Source organism: Lissotriton helveticus, chromosome 9, assembly GCF_964261635.1.
Source record: "Lissotriton helveticus chromosome 9, aLisHel1.1, whole genome shotgun sequence".
NCBI classification, from domain to species: domain Eukaryota; kingdom Metazoa; phylum Chordata; class Amphibia; order Caudata; family Salamandridae; genus Lissotriton; species Lissotriton helveticus.
Window position 1 is genome coordinate 1,164,574,699 of NC_136070.1, and position 25,709 is coordinate 1,164,600,407.

Consider the following 25,709-nt stretch of genomic DNA (forward strand, 5'->3'; position numbering starts at 1 on the left):
CCACAAGCCATACTACTTAATTCTTTATGGTCAAAAGAGTTGCTGGTATCAAACTTATTGTGACCTTTATTGAATGTAAGCATTCATTTTAGAGGAAAGCTTTGATGGCACCCTAAAATGCCATCTGTACTTCTACCTTGGGGGGTAAGCTGGACCATTGTGGAAAAGGTTCTTGTTGTAGGACATGCATACCTTTTTTGCTAAAAGTGCTAGGTAAATGGAGTGCTGTCATGAATATTTGATGAAGATTGAGAAAGGGAAATTACCAATACCCCAAAGTTTGCATGTTGAAGCTGATGAGCATCCCATGTAAAGGGAAGTGGCACAACGTGATACAAGTGAGCAGTGAGCATATTTTAAAAGCACCCCTAATAGTTTGAATACTGTTGTTAATCAATAACTATTTTAGAGTCAATGTTGCTTAACCTATTCTATAGTGCATTCTGTAGTACAACAATAATGCTAGAAACGTAGTACAACATTCTATTCACAGTCATAAGTGCAGAGCTTCTTCCCAGCCTGTCCTATTTGTTTCTGTGTGGGGATCTCTGCCCCAATAGTGGAATCTCCACATATGTAAGCACATATTTTAGTTGAAGATGTGGGAGGATGGGGGGAGTAGCTGGAAAGTGAAAAGTAGGATACTTACTACTAAAGGGGAATGGCTTTATTGAGAAGTAAGGAAGGATAGAAGGGGGGTAATGGGGGTTAGGGAAGGGTTTAAGGAGGAACTTGTACCTACCCACAAAAAGTAATCACACTGCTATTCACAAACTATCCTTCTAAAGTTAATACAGCCTCAAAGGGACACAAAATGGTAGAAAATTTCCCCTAGCTCAGACTTGAAGCAATTCCAACACCGAATATGGCCAACCTCTGGTACTGCAAAACTGTCCTATGGAAATCAATAGAGGTAAGGATTTGGAATAAAACTAAAGAGGAAATATTGTTCAATTCATTAAAACAATTTAAAATAGTTACAAATAAATATTGTTTAATGTAAAAGTATAATATATATTTAATATTTAATTATTACATATATTGACAACCTTTTTTTATTAAAATTATTGAGATTACATTTTACTAAATATACTTAAATTTCATTTAATGTATTTTGTACTCTACTTTTAAAATTCTTAATGAATAAAAAAAATGATTTTACTTTATGTAGGAATTAATTTTTTAATTAAACTTGAGAAAAATAATTTTATTTAATTAATTAAATATACATAAATTAATTTTACATTCAAAATGAAGTTAATAGAGCTGCAGTATTTTTAGGTCTGACATTAGCCAAAACCTCTTGTTTTTCCCCCAAAAAATCCTACAATATACATACATATACTTATTTAGAGGGGACTTTAAGTCATCCCTCTTCATACATCACAATCGACCAACTCTTTACATCACTAACCCCCCTGCTAAATCATCTGACCCAAACCTTGCAGCAACCAGCCTCACCCAATGGATCACCCACAGCGCTGACGAATTAGCACCCTTGAAAAAACAACAATCCAAACAAATTAACAAAAAAGCCCCTCGGTTTAATGAAGACCTCAAAAAATCCAAGAAGTTCTGCCTCTCCCTCGAGAAAGCCTGGAGAAAAGACCGAACCACCGACAACCAGGCAGCCTTCAAGAACGCTATCCGCAAACACCACCAACTGATTCGATCCACCAAGAAATCTGCACTCAAAGACCGACTCGACAACAACGCCCAAAACAGCAAGGAACTATTCAACATCGTCAAAGAATTCACCAACCCTACCGCCGGCACGAACGACATCACCCCTTCACAAGACCTCTGCGACTCCTTAGCCTCATTCTTCCACAACAAAATAGCAGACATACATAACAGCTTCGCAAACGAAGCCGGAACCCAGTCCACCCCACCCACCTCCGAACTTAAACACCCATTTAACAACCTCTGCGCCTGGGACCCAATCTCCACTGAAGAGACCATCCGCCTGATGAACTCCATCCACTCAGGATCACCAACTGACCCATGTCCCCACCACATTTTCAACAAAGCAGACTCCATTATCGCACCCCATCTCCGAGATGTCATCAACTGCTCCCTCAACTCCGCTACCTTCCCGGAAAGCTGGAAACACGCCAAACTCAGCACCCTCCTGAAGAAACCCACAGCTGACCCCACTGAACTCAAGAACTACCGTCCCATCTCGCTCCTCCCTTTCCCTGCCAAAGTCATCGAGAAAGCCGTCAACAGTCAGCTCGCCGCCTTCCTCGAATCCAACAAATCCCTCGACCCCTCACAATCTGGCTTCCGAGCCAAACACAGCACCGAGACCGCCCTCATCGCAGCAACAGACGACATTCGAACACTACTGGACAACGGAGAAACTGTCGCCCTCATCCTACTCGACCTCTCCACAGCCTTCTACACTGTCTGCCATAACACTCTTACTCAACGCCTAAGCAACGTCGGAATACAAGGAAAAGCACTGGACTGGATCATCTCATTCCTCGCCGGAAGAACCCAAAGAGTCCGCCTCCCCCCTTTTAGATCAGAGGCCACCGAAGTCATCTGCGGCGTTCCACAAGGATCATCGCTCAGCCCCACCCTCTTCAACATATACATGAGTCCCCTCGCATCCATCGCATGCCAACACAACCTCAACATCATCTCCTACGCAGTTGACACCCAGTTGATCCTCTCCCTCACCAATGACCCAAACACTGCCAAAACCAACCTCCATGAAGGGATGAAAGAAGTAGCCGAATGGATGAAGGACAGACGGCTAAAACTGAACTTGGACAAAACAGAAGTCCTCATCTTAGGCTCATCCCCCTCCGCCTGGGACAACACGTGGTGGCCACCGGCCCTGGGAAATGCACCCAAACCAACGGACCACGCACGCAACCTGGGCTTCATCCTGGACTCCTCCCTCTCAATGACCAGACAAGTCAACGCCGTCTCCTCATCATGCTTTAACATACTATGCATGCTCAAAAAAATCTTCCATTGGATCCCCACCGAAACAAGAAAAACGGTCACCCACGCACTGGTTACCAGCCGACTGGACTACGGAAACACCCTCTACGCCGGAACAACGACCAAACTACAAAAGAAACTCCAACGCATTCAAAACGCCTCAGCCAGACTCATACTAGACCTCCCCCGCCGAGCTCACATCTCCGGACACCTGAAAGACCTCCACTGGCTCCCCGTCAACAAGAGAATAACATTTCGCCTCCTTACCCACGCACACAAAGCCCTCTACGACCTAGGGCTCGAATGCCTCAACACGCGTCTGTCCTTTTACAACCCCTCCCGCCAACTGCGATCATCCACTCAAGCCCTCGCCGCAATCCCACACATCCACAAATCAACAATGGGAGGAAGATCCTTCTCCTACCTAGCGGCCAAAACCTGGAACTCTCTCCCCACCCATCTCCGCCTCACTCAGAACCACCTCTCATTCAGAAAACAACTGAAAACTTGGATATTCGACATATAATAGATTATATTTTACCCCCTCCCCCTCCTCCTCAAGCGCCTTGAGACCCCCTGGGTATATGAGGCGCTATACAAATGCCGAACTTGAACTTGAACTATACATTGGTCTGCTGTATTGTCTTACATATTTTGATTCCACCCACAACAGTATACAGCATCTGTCAGTGGGACAGCTTACTTCAGTAACTGGCTCTCAACATTATAAGTGATGGCATTTTGACTATAAATAATTTGATCACCCCCACATTAGGTTATTCTTTTCAGGGACAGTACTTCAGGGCATAGGTGCTAATTAGAATGCCGGTCGGACGAGTATCTGACCTCCATCCTGTCAGTAACGGGAACAGCCGGCAGGCAATCAGCAGTCCCGCCAGGAGAATTACGATCCAACCGCCGTGGAGGAGGTTGGTAACATGCCTCCTAGCATTGAGTCTTGTGCTGCGGCCTGATAAAGTGCTGCAGCACAAGCCTCACTGCTAAGAGGCATGTTTGTGAACATCCCTTCACTGTGTGGTAGGCACCATATGGTGCCTGCCACACGGTGTAGGGATGATACCCCCAGACCCCATACAAGAAGGCCAGGTGGTAAGGAGGGCCCGCTAGGGGCCCTCAAAGTCACTTTCGTCTGCCTTTTCATGGCGGGTTAACCGCCAGGAAACGGGCGGCGAAAGAGACATTGTAATCCATATGGCAGTGCCTGAGCAGGCACCTCTGCAATTGTAGGGGCTGCAGTCCCTCCGACAGCCTGACGAGCTCCTTGAGCCAGTTGGATGAGTGGCAATCGGTCTCTCCACCAGCCCCCATCCGCCTGCCATCGTAATGCGGCAGGCGGTCCTGCAGATTCTGATGGTGGTGGGACCAGAACTGATAGCCTGACGGTGGTGGTCCCATTGCCATCGGAATACGGACCAAATTTGCTTTTATGAACATGTTTTAAATTGTTTCTTTATTTTTATGTGCGTGCTCGGAGGTTTCAATAAGACTGCTACAGACTGTCATTTATTTTAATGTGCAGGACATTCATTGCTCTAGCTTTTGCTAGAGCTGGTGAAGCGTGTGGTTGGTTGCATTTGCATGTATACACAATTAAGTTAAACTGATCAGACAAAAGAGGATTGCATTTCTCGGAGCCCTCCAAGAGCCACATTGACCTACCATCCGAGTGTTTACTGCGATCTCAGAAGTAGCTACTACAGCAGTGGCAATTAAGTCGAATTATACGAGGACGAGATAATCATTTTAGCACAGACATATTGCTTGCTCTTTCTGAAGAGCAGTGACCTATTAAAAAACTGCTACAGAATTCTTAACTTGTCCTACATTTGTTCCAAGAATCCGTGGAAAATCTTTGTTTCTCCCTGCATTTACAGTATATTAAATATAACACCTTTGTTTCTTACAAACACTAAAATGCAAATAAGCTGTAGTAGAAAAGTGCATGTGTATGTATTTTTTTAAAGTTTAATTTAGTCAATGTTTTTTTAACATGGTATTTCATTGCACTCATCATTGATTTGATAATTATGCAAAGTTGGTCATAAAATATATCTTTGCAACATGCAATTGAAAGCTACAAAGGACAGAAGTAAATTTCTATCTATTTAAAATTGGGTTATTTGTTTAGAGGCGTGAAAGCACTACTCAATCAATAACCATAACCCTTGTCAAGGTGATTTACAAGACACTAAATAACCTGTGCCCAACCATCTGGTAAATCTACACAAACCAGTCAGGCTTATCTTAGAGGTACAAAAGGGGGTGGTGATGGACGGAGCATCTGAATCAATCAAACACTCACACCCAGTCAAAAGATCTGGGTTTAATCCAGTTCGTGCTGGACTGTTCCCATGAGGCACAGGGTCAGACTGATTTGCATATAGCCATGTCTGAACTGGGGTAGCAGAGTGGGCTAAAGAACGGTGATGGATCAAACCCAGATCTTTTGACTGGGTGTGAGTGTTTGATTGGTTCAGATGCTCCATCCATCACCACCCCCTTTTGTACCGCTTTGGCCACCATAAGTGTGGCAGGGTATGCTCAGACGTGAGTCCCTTGCTCACTTTGCCACTGGATTCAAGCAAACCAGGCTGAAAACGGCTGGAATGCCAGAAACCGGTCCTCTGAAGATTGTTTCCGGTCCAGGGAAGGCATGGCTTGGCAGTTCGGGTTGGACTGTTCCCATGAGGCACAGGGTCAGACTGATTTGCATATAGCCAAGTCTGAACTGGGGTGGCAGAGTGGGCTAAAGAACGGTGATGGATCAAACCCAGATCTTTTGACTGGGTGTGAGTGTTTTATTGGTTCAGATGCTCCATCCATCACCACCCCCTTTTGTAAGGCTTATCTTAAAGGCAACGTGCAAATTATTTATGCAGCACACAAACAGTGATAAAGTGAAAATACAACACATGAAAAATCCCACACAATTTTGAAAAACAGAGTCAATTTCAATAAAATATATGACACCAAAATGATAAAAATCAAATGAGTAGAACCGAAATTATGAATTTTTAAAGTTTTTAGTAAGAACTAGCACCTAGGAAGATCAAAGCGCAACCAAGGGCATCTAGTTGCACAAGATCGGGACAGAACCAAAACATATGGCTGACCGCAATGGAGTGTGGCTTTGGAGGGGCTGCACCTTACCCTGGCCACTAGGTGTCCAAATTACACCACAGATCCCTGCCCTATCTGGCATTTACTGGCCATGATAATCAGGTCTGCCTGTTGCAGACCCAGAAGCACTCCTTGCAGGTTAAATAGGTGGTCCTGCCAGGTGCTGTGGGAGACAACTATCTCATCTAAATAAGTAGCACTGAATGCCTCCATCCCAGCTAAGACCTGGTTCCCCAGTCCATGGTAGGTGGCAAAAAAATTCTTCAGTCCAAGTGTATCACTTTAAATTGAAAGTGGCCCTGTGGGGTAGAGAAGTCTGAACTCTCTTTAGCCTCCGCAGTCATGGTAGTCTGCCAGTACCCTGAGGTCAAATCAAAAGGACTCCGGAACTTGGCAGCCCCAAACCTATCAATGAGCTTGTTCAGCTTGAGGGATGGGGTGTGCATCAGTCTTGGTGACTGAGTTGAGTACCTTGCAGTCAGCACATAACATAAGCTCTGGGGCAGTGCCTGGTGGGGCCACCTTTGTACCGGCACCACTGGGCTGGACCGGGGACTACTGGAGGGTTCAATGACCCACAACTTTAGCATCTTAGAGACTTCTGTTTTGATGCTGGCCCTCACCTTGTCAGACGGCTATCATTTCATTTTTGCAGACCGGCTGTCTTCGATGATAATTTAATGGCTACACAGGTGTGTAAGCCATGAGTGAAGGAAAATAGGGCGGCAAACTGTTCAAGTAATTTGCAACTGTCCCTCTGCTGCTCTGGGGCCAGGGTAGGGGACACCTTCAACAGACCCATCCTTCTCTTTGTATGACAGGAGATCAGGTAGTGGTTCACTCTCCACCTCCTCCCCATCATCTGTCACCAACTGCATGGTGACCTCAGACTTCACGGTTTGAGATGGTTTAGAGGGAGTAGCTTTAAAGGGTTTCTGGGGGTCTTGAGCTCCACCTTGTATGTAGACTCCCCCTTCCGTTCCACCACATCATAGGGCTCAGTCCAATGGTCTGGGAGGACTTTTGCCTCCATTGGCTCCATCACCCACACATTGCACCCAGGCTGGAAAAGCACCATAGTAGTCGCTTCGCCATACCATTGCTTCACTACCTCCTGGATACCTTCCAGGTTCTCAGAAGCCTTTTTCGAGAACTTAGCCATCTGGTTCCTGAGGGCTAGCATGTAGCTAAACACAGTGGAGAAGTGTGGCTCACTGGTTAGAAGCGGCAGACCCTGAAGCAGAGGTCGGCCCGGGACCAGGGTTCAATTCCCGACGCGGCAGGGTCTTGGGTCAATGTCCACGGACTCGATAATTCTCGCTTAGGTGCCTATGCTAACCATGGGTCCCACTCTGCAACTCTGGGCAATAGCTTGCTTAATCTCCACAACGGCCCCAGCAACGCCGGGGATGCCTGGCTTCACCTTGGGGTGCCCTCTCACAGGGAAAGCCAGGACGGGTTCCCCAGCGGTATACAGCACCAGGACGCCACGTAATGAGGTAACAGTGCGCTTTACAAGTATACATACATTACATACATTCTGGGAGGGTGTCTTGGAAGCGAGCTCCCACCCCTCCTTTTCCGTGATGACAGGTCCCCTCACAGGGTGACCCTATAGAAGTTCAAATGGACTGAATCCCATTTCCTTCTGAGGTACCTCCCTGTAAGCAAAAAGCAGTCATGGTAAGAGGATGCCCCACGTCTGCCTCATGGCCACATGCAGGCCCATAATCATGCCCTTACGGGTCTTGTTGAATCTTTCAACAGCCCCATTGGTTTGTGAATGGTGAGTGTGGAGAACTTGTAAGTAACCCCACCTTCCTTCCACACAACCTTCATGTACGGGGACATGCAGTTGGTTCTACCGTCTGACACCCCTTTTTTTAGGAAACCCACTCTGATAAAAAAATCTCCATCAGGGCCCTGGCCACTACAGGTGCAGTTATGGTCCTCGGGAAAATGGCCTCTGGGTACCTAATGGCATGGCAGGATAACCCTGTTGCCTAAGGATGTCTTGGGGTCCAAGGTTACTACAATATCAATGTCTCATCTCTCAAAGGGTATGCCAAGAACAGGCATAGGAGTCATGGGAGTGTTTAGCTTTTTCACAGTCTTCTCACTAGCCTGGCAGGTGAGACAAGTCCTACAGAATGCATCTTAGGCTGTCTTCATCTGGGGGCAATAGAAGTGGGTAACAAGCCTGGCAATGATTTTATTCTGACCCAGATTTCCTGAGATCGGTATCTCATGAGCCAGCCCCGGTAGAAAGGGCCTGTGACATTGGGGTACTACCACACATGAGTTGGCCATGCGCAGGAGCCTTAGGCTTAATATACAGAAGGTCATTCTCCCAATAAATGAGGTGATCAATAGAGGTGTCACCAGCTGCCTGGGCTTCAGTTTACCACCTCAGGCACTCAAGGGTTGGACACTTTTTCTGTGCCTTGCAGAACTCATCCCTGGTAAGCCCCCCATCTGCTTGCCATTTTGCAAGCTCAGACAGGTCACCCAGGGAGGCAAAGTCCTCCCCAGTAGGCTCCAGGGTGGCCTCCTCTGGCAGCCCATCCACCTGTATTGTGGGACGTTCAGGAGCTGGCTTCGCAAGTCCCTTGCCCTTCGATTTCCTGGAAAGCTGTCTGGGCCATTTTTGAAAGCTCCAGACCTTCAAGACTCCCCACCTGGACAGCCATGGACCTGGCGGTCACACAGAACCACTGAAACAACCCTAATATTTCCAGGTGGGCCCTGTGCTCCAGGTCATTCCCTAACTGAAAGCCAGGGACATAGAAGAGCTCACAGCAACTTTCAAAGCGCAGCACAGACAACCTTTGGGGCATATCAACAAGAGGCAGCGATATTTACCGCTGACCGCTTTTAGCAGGACAAATCCTAACGCCGTCTATCGCTAGATTCTATTGCCCGGTCAGTGCACTATTAACAAGGTGAATCACCGAGGCGATAGAAATCTGGCCAATAGCAGCGATAAGCGGCAATATCACTGGAATTCCAGCAATAGGGAACAGCGTTAGGGAAAATATTCTAAATAGGTAGATGTGGACTCAGGATTATAATCCACCTCCCATTATAGATGTGACATAGTAGGAAAAAAGCAGGTGTAAGAAACCAGCGAAAAACCTGGTTAGCGCTACTTTTTATGTCGCTAGTCAGGTTAGCGATACCTTTGTTAATACAGAGAAGCTGTGTCAGCAATTTTCGCAGTATTTCAGTGGGGCACGCCTACCTCGCATCTATCTCATTAGCAATGCGAGGCGAGGCGCAAAGGAAATGGGCGACGAAGCATGGAATCACGCGTTAGCGTGTCCTTGCTAATAGGGCGTTAAAATTATTGCCACTTTTCGTCTGAAAAAGGAAGCTAAAGCAGTGATAATTTTAATTCCGGGCCTTGTTGATATGCCCCTTTATACGACTGGGCCAGTGCCTCGAGCTTGGTGATCACTAGTTAAGAGTGACACTAGTAAGGATACTTAGAGACCACATGATATGGAAACGTTTTATTCTTTCTTCAAGATGAAATGTTTGTAATGGAATAGCAACAAACTAGAAACGGTTGTCTAATTAGCAACAGAAAAAAACAACATTGTACATTATGGACAACAAAAAGTATTAATATTTACTTGGCAATTATTTAATATCCCTCCTACTTAAAAAAAGAAACTTCTCAAAAAAGTGTGATTTAAAATCATCTATGAAGAGTGATTATTTGCAAACTGTTGATTCTTTAGTCCTTCCTGTGTTTGCAAATCTGTATTCAATGACTAAAAATGATTCTGGCAGTTCGAATACATTAACTAAACTTGCTTTCACTCTAGACCGCCTCAGAAAGCAGCCACAACCTATTAACCCTTGACACGAACAGCACTGTGTTTAGGTAAACTTGTTCTGACTAACCCGTAAGAGCCTGCTGCATGCTGATAATTTATCTAAGGCTTTATCTTCAGGCAAAGGGCTTTTCAACATTTTTACTACTTAAGGAACGCGTTAATCTATTGCTAAATGCTTGCGGTTAATTCCTGAACAGAGTGCACATAAAGTGCTGCATTATATCTCCCACATTAAATTTTCAGCACCTATGCCCACATATTTTTCGTGGGGGTCTACATTTTGCTGTTAAAGCAGGATGGATTATTTTAAAAGGATTACGGTTTTCTTCCTTCTGACAGCAGTGACACAGAAAAATGTAGGCAGAGCACACATTGTGGTGAATGTAAAAAGGTTAAAGATTCCATAGGATGAGCAACTAAGGACATGTGCTAACCACATTTCTCTAAACATATTTCAACCTTGGTGGTAATAATATTGTTCTCTCTGAAATACAGTAACTTTGGTACATTAAAAAGAGGGGGCCTGATTTGAGGTTTGTGAGACGAGTACAGTTAGTAAGTGTGGTGGACATTACCTCCGCCGCCATGACGGACAAGCTATTCGTCAAACTTATAGAAGACCGTCGACTCGTTGTCATCTCTGTACATAGAAAGGAATCAATGTCACAGGAGCTGCTGTCAAGGTACAAGAGGTTTTGCTGGATTATTTATGACAGCTCCTCACCACAATGTTTTAAATGTTTTGATTTCCAGAAACAGACTCTCAAGGGGGAAGTATTAGTTTATGAAAAACTAAAATCTAATGCCCTCCACTGCCAGGAATTGTTTCCATAGGTGCGAGTTCATCACTTTTTTACTGCCCCTCACCACCAGGGTTTCCTTAGTGGTGAAGAACAGAAGAAAATAACATCACACCAACCACCCTAAATAGGGGGGGTAATATAAATGGATTTCCTTTCACAGCCTCCCTTCTCCAATAGGTCATCAGAGGAAGGGTTCCATAGATGAAGCAACACCAACACAACACCACTAACGCTATCTACATTGAAACGCCGCTATCAGCCATTGTTGTGGGATGGGCTTCTTCTTGTTTTTAAATGTTTTTAGCAAGTTTTAACTCTGTGTTCTGAGAGGAGGGAAACTGGGAAAGTCTTACATTGCCATATTGAATTTGTACTGTAATCCTGTGACTGCACTTTTTGCAAAATTAAAAATGTAATTTACACCTCTAATCAATTGTGAACGCTGCAGGGTAAACCCAAATACTCTTGCCTCCAATTAATTGATCTCCATCTGTCTGCACTGTATTCTAAAACTTGTGCTTTACCCTCCCAGCTTTATTCTGGTCAGACTAACCTGGATACAAAGTAGGCAGAGTGGAATATGTTTTTGGTTAACTGCCGATCTTTGGCTGGCCATAAACTGGACTTATTTTCACTTATCCTGGACAATCAGCTAGATATGATATTTCTAACTGAAATCTGGCTCCATGAGGGCTCCCTACCTGGTGTAGTTCAAGCATTACCCACAGGCTACCTTATAAGCAGGGCAGATCAGAAAATCCAAGGGAGGTGGTGGGGTAGCCATTATCTATAGAGATTCGTTCAGTTGTACCTTTACTCCTCTCATCCTCCCTAATTGTGAGAACCTTCTGTTCTCCATCTTGTTTACTTCAAACTTCGCTCTTTCAGGAATCCTACTCTAAAAGCCCCCTGGTCTAGCTACTCATTTCTTTCAGAAGTTTCCCGATATGGTCGCAAGTTTTGCCATGAATAAAGCCAATTTCACCCGCTAAGTGATTTTAATGTGCATATCGATGACACCAACAATGGTGCTTCGAGGAACCTCCTTCAAGATCTTGGCACTGCAGTTTACACAATCGGTTAAGGGCCCTACCCATACATTGACTTAGTATTTATCAATATTAAAAATCTGCAAGTACTTCTTCCTCTACGATTAACTTGGTCAGACCACTATTTGCTAAATATTACCTTGTGTTCCTCCCCTCCCTCAAGCCCTCCACCTCCAGCCATGCGGCAGGATCAGCAATGGTCAAACTTAAATCTTGAAGAGTGGATAGCTGCCTTGAGAAAGCTGAGATTTGAACTAGCCGACCATATCATTTTGGCCAAATCTAGGTTCACTGACTGGACTAATAATTCTCTAAATCAGTTCATCCCGGTGACGTGGCACAAACGTGTCTGGCAAGGTAACAATTACCCTTAGTACAACTCCCATATATTGTTCTTAAAAAGGAATGCAGGAGTCTAGAGAGGAAATGGAGAAAGTCCTATACGAGCTAAGCAAACAAGAATACAGGAAAGCAATTAGGAATTACCACTCTGAAATCAGAATCTCTCAAGTTCCCTATTAAACTGAAAGGTTAGACAAGTCCTCTAACTCACCGAAAGAAATCTTTCAGATCCTAAAATCTATTACTGAGCTTAAAACAGCCAGCTCTCTACCAGAAGCTACAGCTATAACTGATATCTATTCATCCTTTGCAGACATGCCACATTTGTTTGATCCTCTGTCAGGGAGAAAACCCATAGAGTGCCCTGAACAAGGCATCTCCACTCTTCCTGATAGCCCACTTGCAGATCTATTAAGCAGGGTGAAGTCAGGCTTTCCCTTAGTCGGGGGTCTCACTTGATAACACCGTCACTATAATTTATAACTTTCAGCAAGCTGCTACAGCATTCTTAGAAGGCTCAGGAAGGCGTTAGATCTTCTCCCCCTCCCTTCCAGAAGGCTGCTCATACAAGCCTTGATAATCTTGTGTCTAGACTACGGGAACTCTCTGTATTTTGGATCTCCTCGTCATGTATTAAAACAGTTGCAGCTAATTCAAAATGCCACAGCCCACCTCCTCTTGAACATCCTCAGGCACCAGTCAGCAAAATAGGCACTAGCTGAACTTCGCTGGCTCCCCGTGGAGCAGCGGGTGCAGTTCAGGGTGCTATGTAATGCACATAGAGCCCTTCACAACAAAGGCCCCCTGCTTTTAGAACTTGTGGCCACACCCTACATTCCTGGTAGGGCACTCAGATCAGTCAATGCTCACCATCAGACAGTACCAAAAATTCTCAGATGAAGATGGAGATACCGTTTGTTTGCTTATCTGGCTCGCAAACTATGGAATTCCTTACCAATCAGACTGTGTAAAATAGACTTAGAACTGTCTTACAGAAAGGCACTGAAAACCTGATTGTTTGTGAACTAGCCTTCTCCCCGACCTGATGCAGACTCGGTGGGTGCTATGTTGGTTTTCCAGGCAGTGTTTACCACACTGAGGTCTTTACCATGCACATGTTTACCACGCATGGTAAGGATATGTAAGGTAAGAATAAGTCCATATATATAATTTTCGGTTAATGTTTATTCACATTTGTTATTTTTTATTTTTTGTAGGAGAACCCCCCCAAAACCCCCCTTGTTTTGAATTTACTCCTAACTGCCCTTTACCAGTTTCCACCCCTAAACCCTAAAATTACCCTTACCACTGCTGGCTTCTAAACCCCAAAAATTCCCATACCACTCCCTTTACCACTGGCCAACCCTTAATTGTAAAATTACACATGCCTCTCTTTACCACTACCCACCCATAAAACATATATATTACCCAGTGGTGGTCACCAGTAGATACATGTAGTTTCCATTGTAAAAACATTTTTAGGTTTGCTAATAATTTTGGCACCATTTGACGAATCTATTTTTTTAATTTTTTTTATTTATAAGTTTTTATTTTTTATGCAAGGAACAAACAAGTTTACAGAAAAAAAATGAATAAATGAATACCAAAAATCCACGCGAGAGATTGGTACAGAAACCATTTGAGCAATACATTGCGGAATACTGAAGCATACAAATCATAAAAGCACATTTGAGAAAAGGGGAGAAAAGAAAACAGAGTAAAAGCAGATTCGTCCAACATTCGGTTGATAAAGAAGAGCCAGGGAAATAATCAAAACGAAAACAATATATTCATTTTATCCATTCGGTAATAGGGTTCCAAATTTTTAGCCCTATACTTCTCTTCAGAATACCCTTTGTTTTATATATGGCGACCTCCAAGTTATACACAGATAATAACTGAGCTCTCCACACAGAAAATGAAGGAGAGTCAGGGGAAATCCACTCTTTGGAGATACAACCCCGTAATATAGACATACAAATAAAAAGGAAAGAGGCCCGGTCCTTAGATGTAGTCAAAACTGTGGAATCCGTCCCGAACAGGACCAGCTCAGCATTAATACTTATGGGGGGGCCTAGTATTTCAATCAGGAAATGTTGAATGCAGCTCTGTAAGGGTCCAAGTTTAGAACATGAGAAAAACATATGTTGCGCGTCAGCCGCAAAATAACCACATCTACTACAGCTGGCACCAGGACCAGTACTCCATTTGGAAACTTTCCTGGGAGAATATTACAAGTCCTGTAGAACCATGTAATGTTGGGCCAGCATTTTACCCGAAATCAAGACCTCTTTGGCAAGACAGATAGAGGAATAAAGATCAATAGTTGCAATATTTAATTTAGTTCTCCATTTCTCCTGACACTGCTCCATATCGTCTGGAAGTAGCCGAATTAAATTAGAATAGAAGAAACCAATGGGAAGCCCTTTTCCCATCCCTTCTAAGAGCGGGAATTGTTTAAAACGAATTTCATATTGCCCAAGCTGAACATAATAACTGCTGATCTGGAGAAATTTGAAAAAATCATTTTTATGTACTGCATATTTACATTGTAATTTGTTGAAAAGTAGTGGCTGCAAGTTATGAAACATGTCACAGAGGTTACTTATACCCAGCTGATACCATTTTCTAGTTGTTACATCACGAAAGATATTCGGTAGTATTCCAGCCGCCTCAAACGGAGTATAGCGGTTTATTTGGGGAAGTCCTATATATCGCCTAATTTGCCTCCACACTGAAAATGCCGCAATCAGCACCTTAAACATGTTTTTTTTATAGTAACTGGGCTCCAGTATTTTCAGTTCAGTTCATTTGGTCTTTATTTCGAATAAAAAATTCATAGGAGACGACATACAGTCCAAGTATAATTAAAAATACCACTAACAATCCACATTTGGCTAACAAAACATAGTACAAGCAAATATATGTAGTCATAACAATCAGTTTAAAAATATGTTCAATTTCTTTATGCGGATCAACCACGCCCAGCCCAGAAATTTAGCTACACAAACCACAAACATTTCAGATCTAATATCTCGTAGTTTCAGCAGGGCTTCTCGATGTCCCCCACAATCCAATATTGCACATAAGGGTTTCAACCATTTAAGTCGAGGGGAACGATATGCAGGGCAAGCAAAAAATAGATGGCCAATGCTTTCTACCTGGTCGGGACACCAAAAACATTTGTTGCTTGCTTTCATCTCCCACTTTGCAGTAAAGGAATTGATAGGCAATGTACCAATACGAAACTGATGATACAGTTTACGATCTAGCGTTTTGCAGATCAAATCCCAGTAGGGCTCAAGGGACGGAGTAACCTTATGTGTTAAAAAAAGACCAGTTAAATTTTTGTCCGAGGATTGGGTCACCAGTATAGATTTTTTCCAGGCCCAGAAAAGGGCCTTAAACTCGGGTTTTGATGGAAAGCTGGAGCCCCCAGGGTTTGGCCATAGCTCGGGCAGGCCCATTTTATACAAGATATGTTTAACTTCCCTGAGCCAAGGGATTTTTTGCGCACCCCACAGTGTTTTTACCTCATCTAACTCATGAGCAAAAAGGCTAAGCTCTGGAGTCGTCCAAAGCCGACGCCATGATGCCACTAGACGAAACTGAGCCAGCTCATCTAGAGGTCTACATCCAAGATCTAATAGCAGAGGTTTTATGGGTGAGGATTGCGGGAGTCCTACCAGGTTCCGAAGGAACCTGTTCTGTGCAATGGCCAAACCTGTCAAGTCCTTATAGCCCCATACGTCTGCTCCATACAAGGTTGCTGCATTGACCTTGGCCTCATAGATTTTTAATGCAGGAGTGATGCGTTTGGTAAGGGATTTTTTTTGTTCTTGCAATAGACAACCTGCGAGGCGAGTAAATTTGAGTTTTATTGTCTCCAGTTGGGGGTTCCAGCTAAGTTGGTGATCAAGGGTCACACCCAAATACGTCATGACCTTGACCTGCTCAATTGGGACACCATTCAAAGTAACCAAACTTTTAGGAGGGGTTTTCTTACAAAAGACCATAAATTTAATTTTGTCAACATTGATCTGCAAGTCGTTATTTTTGCAGAACTCTGAAAATCTATTCAGGCCTACCTGTAACCCGCTCCGAGTTTTCGAAAGGAGCAGGGTGTCGTCGGCAAAGATTAACATGGGATATTTTGATCCGCCCAGGATGGGTGCGTCAGTCTGTGTGTTATTAAAAAATTGGACAACCTGGTTGATGAATAGGAGAAACAAGGTTGGAGCCAAAACACAGCCTTGGCGCACCCCTCGTTGGACTGGGAAACTGTTGGTCACCTGACCCTGTCTCCCCCACCTTACCTGAGCGAAATTGTCCTCATGTAATCGCCGGACTAATCCCAGGAGTTCTGGGGGAAGACCCATTAGTCTAAGAGCCTCCCATAGTTTTGCCCTTGGGACTAAGTCAAAAGCCGACTTGAGGTCGACAAATGCGGCATAGATAACTCCACCGCCCAAAAAAACCACCTTCCAATAAAGCATGGTAAATCGGAACACCTGATCTATGGTGCTGGTACCAAATCTAAATCCTGCCTGCATAGGGGAAAGTATATTGTTCTGCTCGATCCACCCCTGAATTCTTACTAGGACCATCCTTGATACTATTTTTTGGATCGAATCTATCAGGCTTATGGGCCGATAGTTATTTGGCATTGAACGATCACCTTTTTTATATACTGGCAGTATCTCAGCCCCTTTCCAAGATTGCGGGATCTTTGCCCCTGCTGCGATGTTATTTGCCAATAGCGTAATGTAAGGGACCCATAGGTCAAGGTTTAGTTTAAAAAGGTCCTCTGGTATAGCATCTAAACCTGGGGCTTTACCAGACTGGACAGACTCAAGGGCGTGTGCAGTATCTGATACAGAAAATATGAGTCTGTCCCCCAAATTTAGAGGTGTTGCCTTCAACGCAAGTACAGTTAATGGTTCTTGCACGGCACTAGTGTCTTTGAATTGAGCTGAGAAAAATTCCACCCAGTCCTGAGCTGAGACATAGTTAACCGATGTTTGGGGTCCGGGTCCCTGCCCCATCTAACTGTCGACCAAAATTTCGTTTGATTTGATGACTCACAGGCTTTGAGGAGATCTAGCCAATAGGAATCATCCCAATCCCGCTTAGCTGCCCAAAGTACTTGTTTATAGAGCTGCCTGGCTTTCCTAATGTCATCAGTGATCCTTGATTTGACAGCTACTATTAATTTGCTGTGAGCATCTCTACAGCTCCTATTATACCATTTTTTGTGCACTTTAACATTCTTATTATTTGAAGGCTTAGTGAGAAAAATTTTAAGATCCATAAAGCACTTCTCATGAAGATCAATGATTGAAGGATCAACCCCACCAGAAGGGGAATATGAGGACATCCTACCTCTTACATCAAGAACCAACTCCTCTATTTTACAAATAACCACAGGGTCATCTATAACTCTAGACCATTTGACTCGCCGTCTATTGTCACACAGGACTACGTCAGACGTTAGATAGCTTGTTAGATAGCTTGTTTCCATTTGGCGAGCACCCAGTCCAGGAACCCTGAGTCCCAAAGAAAGAGGATTGTGATTATTTTCAAAAGACAGCCATTGGCCTTCTCCCCAATAAAGAATTCATAAACTGCGGGTGTATGACACTGCAATAGACTACATTTTTTACCAATAACTAAAGGAGAACTAAATTGCAGAACGGATGCCCAATAATAAAATACAAAATACGGTATACCCCACCCACCCCTGGATCTTGGAAGTGCCATTTTTTTAAATGCCCTTCTATTTTGTTTGTACCCCCAAAGAAATCTTGAAGAAACATTTTCAAGTTTTTTAAGACACTATAAAGAAAATTCTAATGGTACAGATATGAATAAATAAAGAAATTTTGGAAGAACCAACATCTTTAGCACATTTGCTCTTCCGTATAGGGATAAATGCAAATGATTAAGGCGCTCTAAGGTAGTATTAACTCCGTCTAAGACTGGTTTAAAATTAATCTCAGGGATCCTATTAATGGGTGATGTAATTTTAATCCCTAAGTGTGTAGCCTCTGTGACCACGGTTATATTCCTTGGAGCATCATCCCCGACATACAATGTCTGAGTTTTATTTATATTAAGCTTGTATCCCGCAAAGTGACCAAACTGATTAGCCAACGTTTCTACTGTCAATAGAGCAGGCACCAAATCTGTAGTTAAAATCAGAATGTCATCCGCATATGTGAGTGCACTGTACTTCATCCTGCTTATACTCACAGGTTTGATCTGTGCAGATTCAATTAATTTAACCAAAAAAAAGTCTATATATAATGCAAATAATAAAGGAGACGTGGGACAACCTTGTCTAGTACCAAGAAAAATGGGAAAAAGGTCAGATTCTTTGCTTACTAGGCGAATAGATGCTTTAGGAGCCAAATACAAAGTCATAATAGCCTGTGGCATCCGTGGTCCAAATCCCTTCAGGCGCAGCACCTCCCACAAATATGGCCAGGCGACGCTGTCGAATGCCTTTTCGGCATCCAACGTGGTCACACCTATAGGTGTTTTAGTCACCTCTGCCCAGTCCATTAAGGAGATTACAGGCCTCACATGGTCTGTTGTATCGCGGCCGGGGATAAATCCGTGCTGAAAGGGTGAGACTAAAGTTGAAATCATAGAAGAAAGTCTAGTGGCTAAAATTTTGAGTACAGCTTACTGTCAGCATTTATTAGAGATATTGCCCTGTACGATGATGGCAGCAGGCTCGATTTATCTTTCTTTAAAAACATAGTTATTATGGACTTATGCCAGGAGGCCGGTGGTGACCCATTTTGTGCCTTGACACACACTTCAAGCATGTGTTTCTCCAGAATAGGAAAGAAAGTTCGAAAGAACTCCAAGGGGATCCCATCAGGACCTACTGCTTTTCCTAAAGCTAGAGATAAAATTGACTGCTCTAATTCCTGCTCTGTATAATCCATCTCTAAGGCTCCTCTCTGGATATCAGTAAGTTTAGAGAACTCCTGATTGCCCAAGAACGCCGCTAATTCATCTTCTGTATCCGCGGAGTCCTCACTAGAATAAAGTTGAGAGTAGAACTCTCTAAATACTTCCAAGATTTTACCCGGTTCAGTATGTATTAGACCATGGACATCCTGTATTGCATCTACCTTCCTAGTAGCTACTTTCTGCCTTAATCGTTTAGCTAATAATCGGCCAGATTTTTCCCCGTCTTCAAACATATCCGAGCGAAAAATCGCAATCTGGGCAGCTAATTTCTCAGCATGGCATTCATAAATTTTCACTCTCTGAATTGCGAGTTCTCGCATCCTCTGTTCAAATTCTACTGGATTAGAGTTTGAAGTTTGTATCCGCGCCAGCTCTAGATCACGAACTTAAGTCGTCTCGTACTCATTTTTGGCCCTGATGCACCGCTGTTTATTTATAGAAAAGCTTAGTGTTTCCCCCCGAACTCCAGCTTTAAATGCATCCCAGACTATACCCACTTCAGTAGAACCAGCATTGAACTAAAAAAACTCTGGGATCCACGTGGCCATATGCTGACGGTATCCCTGATCAACCAGTAGCTGGCGATCAAAGGTCCATGAACTCCTGCTATTAAATGATAGAGAGGAATCAACTACTAATTCACAAATAAGTGGGTTATGTTCGGATATGATTTTAGGATAAACATCTATTTTGGCGTCAGTTAACAGGTCTACTGGGGCAAAGAAATAATCAATGTGAACATGTTTTCAGTGGGGGGCAGAAAAAAAAGTAAAGCCAGGAAGGGCGGAACACATAAAGCTCCATACATCTACTAGCCCAAATTCGTTCAGAATACCCCTTATTGCTTTAAAGATATTAGGCTTTCTACCTGTATAAAAGAAGTTAAGACGGTGATGAAAATCTCCAATAAATGCAAATTTAAATCTCCACAGATCACAAGGGGGGAAGACCATTGAGCCAGTTCAATACTAATAAGATTAAGGATTTCAGGATCGTCTAAATTGGGGGCATATATGGTACACAGAGTAAAGAGAAAATGACCGATCCTAATTTCCACTATTGCCCATCTTCCATATGAGTCTGCTTTAGCACGTTGACACTCACCCCACCCATATTTTTTTTAATTGCTACCCCTTTAGTTGTTGTACCTTGGCGTGTACAAATCAAGGTTTCAAAACCTAGATCTTTCAGACACATCCTGTTATTCCACGCTACATGAGTTTCTTGAATACATAATATCTGTGCCCCTATTCTCTTAAGAATCTGTGCCATCACCCCCCTTTTCTTTCTATCATTCAAACCGCACACATTCCAGGAGCAAATAGAAAATTTAGCCATTATCAAAAAAAATTTTGAAAATCAATGCGGACAATTTATTGTTTCAACTGCTCGCCCGCAGTCTCAAAAAATAGAGTAAATTACACTGTCTGTACCTGTTGTTCCTTGCCCCCCACCCCCCACCCCAACCCCACCCCTCATGAGCCCTCCAACCCACCCTACCCGTGCACCCCCCACCCCCACAACCCACCACTGTGAGGTAAAGGGACCGAACGGTCCCTATAATGGATGGAAAGAAAGGAGTAGTCGTTCCCCGTACTCACTCTCGCCCCCTGCTATAAAAAGAGAAAAAGAGACGAAAGAGCTTCCAATAGGAGATTTACATTAGCCCTATAATTGAAGAGAAAAAAAAGAAAGAGAAGAGAAGAAGAGAACCCTGAACCCAATACACACTCGGGCAGAACAATAAATGACCTTGAAATAGGATCCACCCGGCTCCCCGAATCTCTACAAGGGCCGGGGTAGCCATACTCGAGCCCTTAAAGAGAGTCCAGAAACTCCTTGGCCTTTATTTCGGAAGTGAAGAACATAGTTTTATCTTTGGTGATGACCTTCAATATGGCAGGATTTAATAAGAAAACTGAGCTCCCTTATTTTGAAAGGTCGGAATGAGTTGGCGGAGGTGCCATCTCTGCTGTACAGTTGCCTGACCATAGTCAGGCCTGATGAAAAATTTGCACCCTTTTGCCTTCCGTTTACGATCTGGGCGAGCCAGATCGCATGGATGCTCACGTAAGATAAAATTGTTGAGGCAGATGAGAATTGCCCTAGATTTATTTGCGGCACCCCCAGCCCCCTTCCGGATCTGAAAGGGAAATCTATGGGCTCTTTGAAGCTCCCTCTCCCATTCCCTTTCTCATTCTTTTAGCTCAGAGAAAGCTTCTACACACAGATCTATTACGAATTGACGGATATCTTTCCCTTCAACCCCTTCAGGGATCCCTAATATACGGAGATTATTCCTTCTTGCCCTGTTTTCCATATCACAAAGCTTCCAACTAATATCATCACGCAGAGTATGTAATGCAAAAACATCAGCTTTACAGGAGCAAAATTCATCTTCAATAGTAGAGATTCTATTCTCGGCCTCTGCAACTCTGGTAGATAGTTCCGAATTAGTTTTAGCGATGCGACGAACAGAGTTCTGTAACTTTCGAACTGCTCCATGAATACAAAGGATCTCTGCCTTAGTCTCCTCGCGATGAATCATAATTGCCTGATAAATTGTCGAGAGGGTGATATTGCTGGCAGCATCATTGATAGGGGGCAAAATACCCCCTGCATCAAGACTCTCAGCCAAAGTTGCAGTTTGCTCAGCAGGAAATTGTAGTATTAAGGAGCTTCCCGACCCTGGAGCGGTTAGAACAGTATTTTCCCCATTGGGAGATTTTGAAAAATCTTCATCTTCTTCCGGAAAAGCCGAGCTGGCAAGGCTGCGATCATCTGCTCAATCAATCTTAAGTTCCATAGTTCCATCTTCTCCCTCTCCATTACCCTCTCCCTCTCCCTCCCCATCGGAGGTCAGTGACACATCTGACATAGAATAGAATTTCCCTCCTGAGTCACACAATTCAACATCATTCAATAAGTCTTTGTCAGCGGATGGATCAATTATTACAGGTATTACTGGTAGAAGCCTTGTGTCGCCAGTCGAGGTATCAGAGATAGGTAGCTCTGAAGTTATGCAGGGTGAAGAGAGAGGGGTGTTCTGGATTGGAGTGGAAACAGGAGCTTCAGTGTTTACCTGGGTAACGGGACTCGGCAGTGCATTCTTATCTTCCCTTAACTGAGTCTTTTTCTTAGTTTTATTAAAAATAGACGGGATTGTTACCTTGTGCAGATGCGGTGGCTCGTCAGAAACCGGTACCCTCGGTGCACCAACAGAAGAGACTACAGAAGTACAGTCAAAGGGGGGTACAACAAATTCCGCCTCTTGAGAGCCTTCATCGCCAGACTTCTCATTCTCTCCATTTTTAGTTTATCACCTCTTCTCCCCTGTAGTTGAGTATCAATAATCATGGAGCCTGGAGTACCAGCAGCCGCCGTTGCTCTCGTGGTGGCTCCCTTTGGTAGCATGTTTGAGGCAGTGTTCTTGGGTCTCATTGTGTAGTATTGAATAATCCGCTCCGGGTTTTGCCTCAGTCCTTTCAGGTGCACCTTGGTCTCGCTCCCAAGCAAGTACCCATATGCGACACAGCGGCCACCAAGACTCTCACTGCTGCCAAAAGAAAGGTTGTATGCCGTGATACCGCCAAAAGAACGATGGGAGCCAACAGCAAGAAAAAACAGAAGCCGGCGTCTCCGAAAGCTCACCCCGACAGAAGCCCGGGACTCAGCATATCTCCATCTCGACACGGGGTAGGGCCGAAATCCCGAAATATTCACTGCTTGCTTCTTGCTTGTTGGCGGATTAATCAGAAAGAGAAACTACAGAATCTGATTGTCGCGCGCTGCTTCCAAAGGCTACAGGGCGGCCAAAACAAAAAAAAGCAAGTCCGATGAATTCCAGCGAGAACGCCGCTCGTTATCTCAGACCCATCACTCCGCTCGTTATCTCAGACCCAGCACTCCGCTGCGGAGAAACTGGGCAAAAGAGTCTCGATAACAGCACGGCAGAAGCAGGAGCGAGTACAAGGTAAGGTAAACAATCCGTATGCGCTGTTATTTCGATGCCGTTTCACTGCCAGGGAGGGCTATATCTCTGATTTAGCAGGGGGTTAAAGCCTCGATGAGCAGGGGGAACGCAGCAGCTCCCTTAATCGGACACCGATGTGTCCGCCATCTTGCCTCCGTTCTTCGACTGTGGGGCTCCGCATTTGACAAATCTATATGAAACTTTTTCAAAAAAAGTTTCCTCCACCTCACCCCATTCCTGGAAAGCTGTGGGGTGATCCATCAAGTGGGGGCCGAGAAAAAGGATGGGTCTCAAAACGTGTTTTCCTAATTCAATTATTATAGGAAAATTGAAAGCAATATCGTAAAATCTGCTGAACGGAATTACACCAAATTTGGCAGAAAGCTAGATATTGGTTCAGAAAGCATGCTTTTTTGTGATGTGGTGTACAGCCATTTAGTAGTTTTTGAGCAATTACCATTTAAAACTGGTGCTCATTTCATGGCGTGGAGGATCTGCGGATACGACAGATCTTAAAATAAGATCTGTCTGGCTGCCACCAAATCAACCAAAATGTGCGGCAGACATTTTAGGACTCAGGGATTCAGGGCCAGATGTAGGTAGGCTTTTACCGGTCGGTAACGGCCGAATTCGGCCGTTACCGACCGGTAAATGGATTTTGAGATGTTGGGGGCATATTCTTACAGAATCGGTAAATTTACCGATCGGTAAATTTACCGATTCTGTAAATTACCGAATCAGTATTTTTACCGATACGGTAAATTTGAGATGTAGGTGGGACTCTTCTGAGTCCCACAAGCCTTACCGAATCGGTATTTTACCATCAAATTCAATTTGATGGTAAAATACCGATTCCGGTGTGCATGCACATGTGTGCATGCACACCTATGCCATATGACAGGCAGACCTGCCCTTAGGGCATGTATGCCTGCCACATGGCACCCGAACCTGTTTTGGGGGTGCTAGAGGGTGTCAAAGTGACACCCCCTGCACCCGTGTGAAATTCGGTATTTACCAAATCGGTAAATACCGATTCGGTAATGCCCATTCATTCCTATGGGCTTCAAAGCCCATAGGAATGAATGGGCATTACCGGTCGGTATTTACCGAATCGGTAAATACCGAATATTACCGATTCGGTAAATGCACATCTGGATTTACCTACATCTCCCTCCTTCTATTTTACCACTTCTTAAATACCGAATCGGTATGATTCGGTATTTAAGAAGTGGTAAAATAAAATTACCTACATCTGGCCCCAAGTCCCTAGTCCTGTGATGAAATGTTTTTTAAATCATATAGGGGCAGGGTAGGGATAATTGTCCCCCTAGGCCTGGTGCCCCCCAGGGCCAAAAACATAGATCTTTTTAATTAGCTCTCTAGATCCATGGCCCTGTTAAAAAAAGCGCGCTCTCACCTATGTTAAATCTGAGACCCCTGGGGTCAGCAATGGCTTGAGGTTTAAATATTTTGGGGAGGGTGCCACGTCCACGAGCCTTTTAGGCATAGGGATCCCCTCCCCCAAAGCAGTTTTTTAAATTTTTTATTGGGAGTGAGGCGCAGCCCACACCCGAGCCTTTTCAGGCCCCAGGGGTCCAATTCCCGGTGCTGATTCTTTTTTAGGGGAAGGGGCAGTGCAGTCCCCTTCCCTGAGCCATGGTATGGCAAGGGGAATCCCATTCCCCGGGCCCGACTCAGTAACTGTCCCCCATCCCCTAGTACAACATAGTGTTCATGTCTGCGAGTAAGTGGGCACAGAAATCTTCTGAGCACCCATCTAGTGGGAGCAGAAAGGCTCATACCAGGTGGGAGCACAAACGTTTTTCCTTACGCATGCTCTCGCAGGCAGGAAAACATAAACAGGCTCCCATAGAAAAGAGTACCTACTTCTGCTGGGCTGAAGTAATGCTGGCGTCCGTCGAACCTGGGATGGTCATCGGAAGGGTAGCTGGCTGGGCTGCCTGGCCATGGCCTGGCATGGGCCTCCCCCGCAGCCTCAGTGTGAAAATGTTGGGGTGTGCACTGAATGGGCACCAGGGAATGCAGATTTAATGAAAAAACTGTTACTCGCTCCTGGACGGCCCTCAACAAAAATGTAATCTGTGGGTGTCCGAGGTTGGACCAGGACACCCTCAGAAAATACCTAAAAAAATGAAAAAAGTGAAAAATAATTATTCACTGCTCCTGGCAAGGAGCACCCTTTAATGTCTTTTGAGGGCTAATTTACATTTGGCTGCATTGTGGTGCCCCAAACTCGGCACAGGCACCACAAACATGATGTTTAAGTGTCTGGGGAATCTGCAGGGAATGCAGAAGCCCCCCAGAAATACTTTACAAAAGTTATGTTTCCTGGGGTCTATAGAATATGACCAAAGGAAAAGTTGTTCAAAGATGTAATCATTTCAGGAGCTAGAGCTTTTGCTCTGCAGTGACCCCTTGTGGTTAGTCTGTTGTTGACTTGTGTGGCCTGAGTAGTGTGAAAAAAAACTCTAATACCTATTTAATGTTGTTTTGGCAACACATACTGTATTGATTGACATTGCAATTACCCCTTGGAAAAACCAATAAGTGGTGCAAGATATAGTTACTTTAGGGCACAAATTATATAGTTAGTACTGGT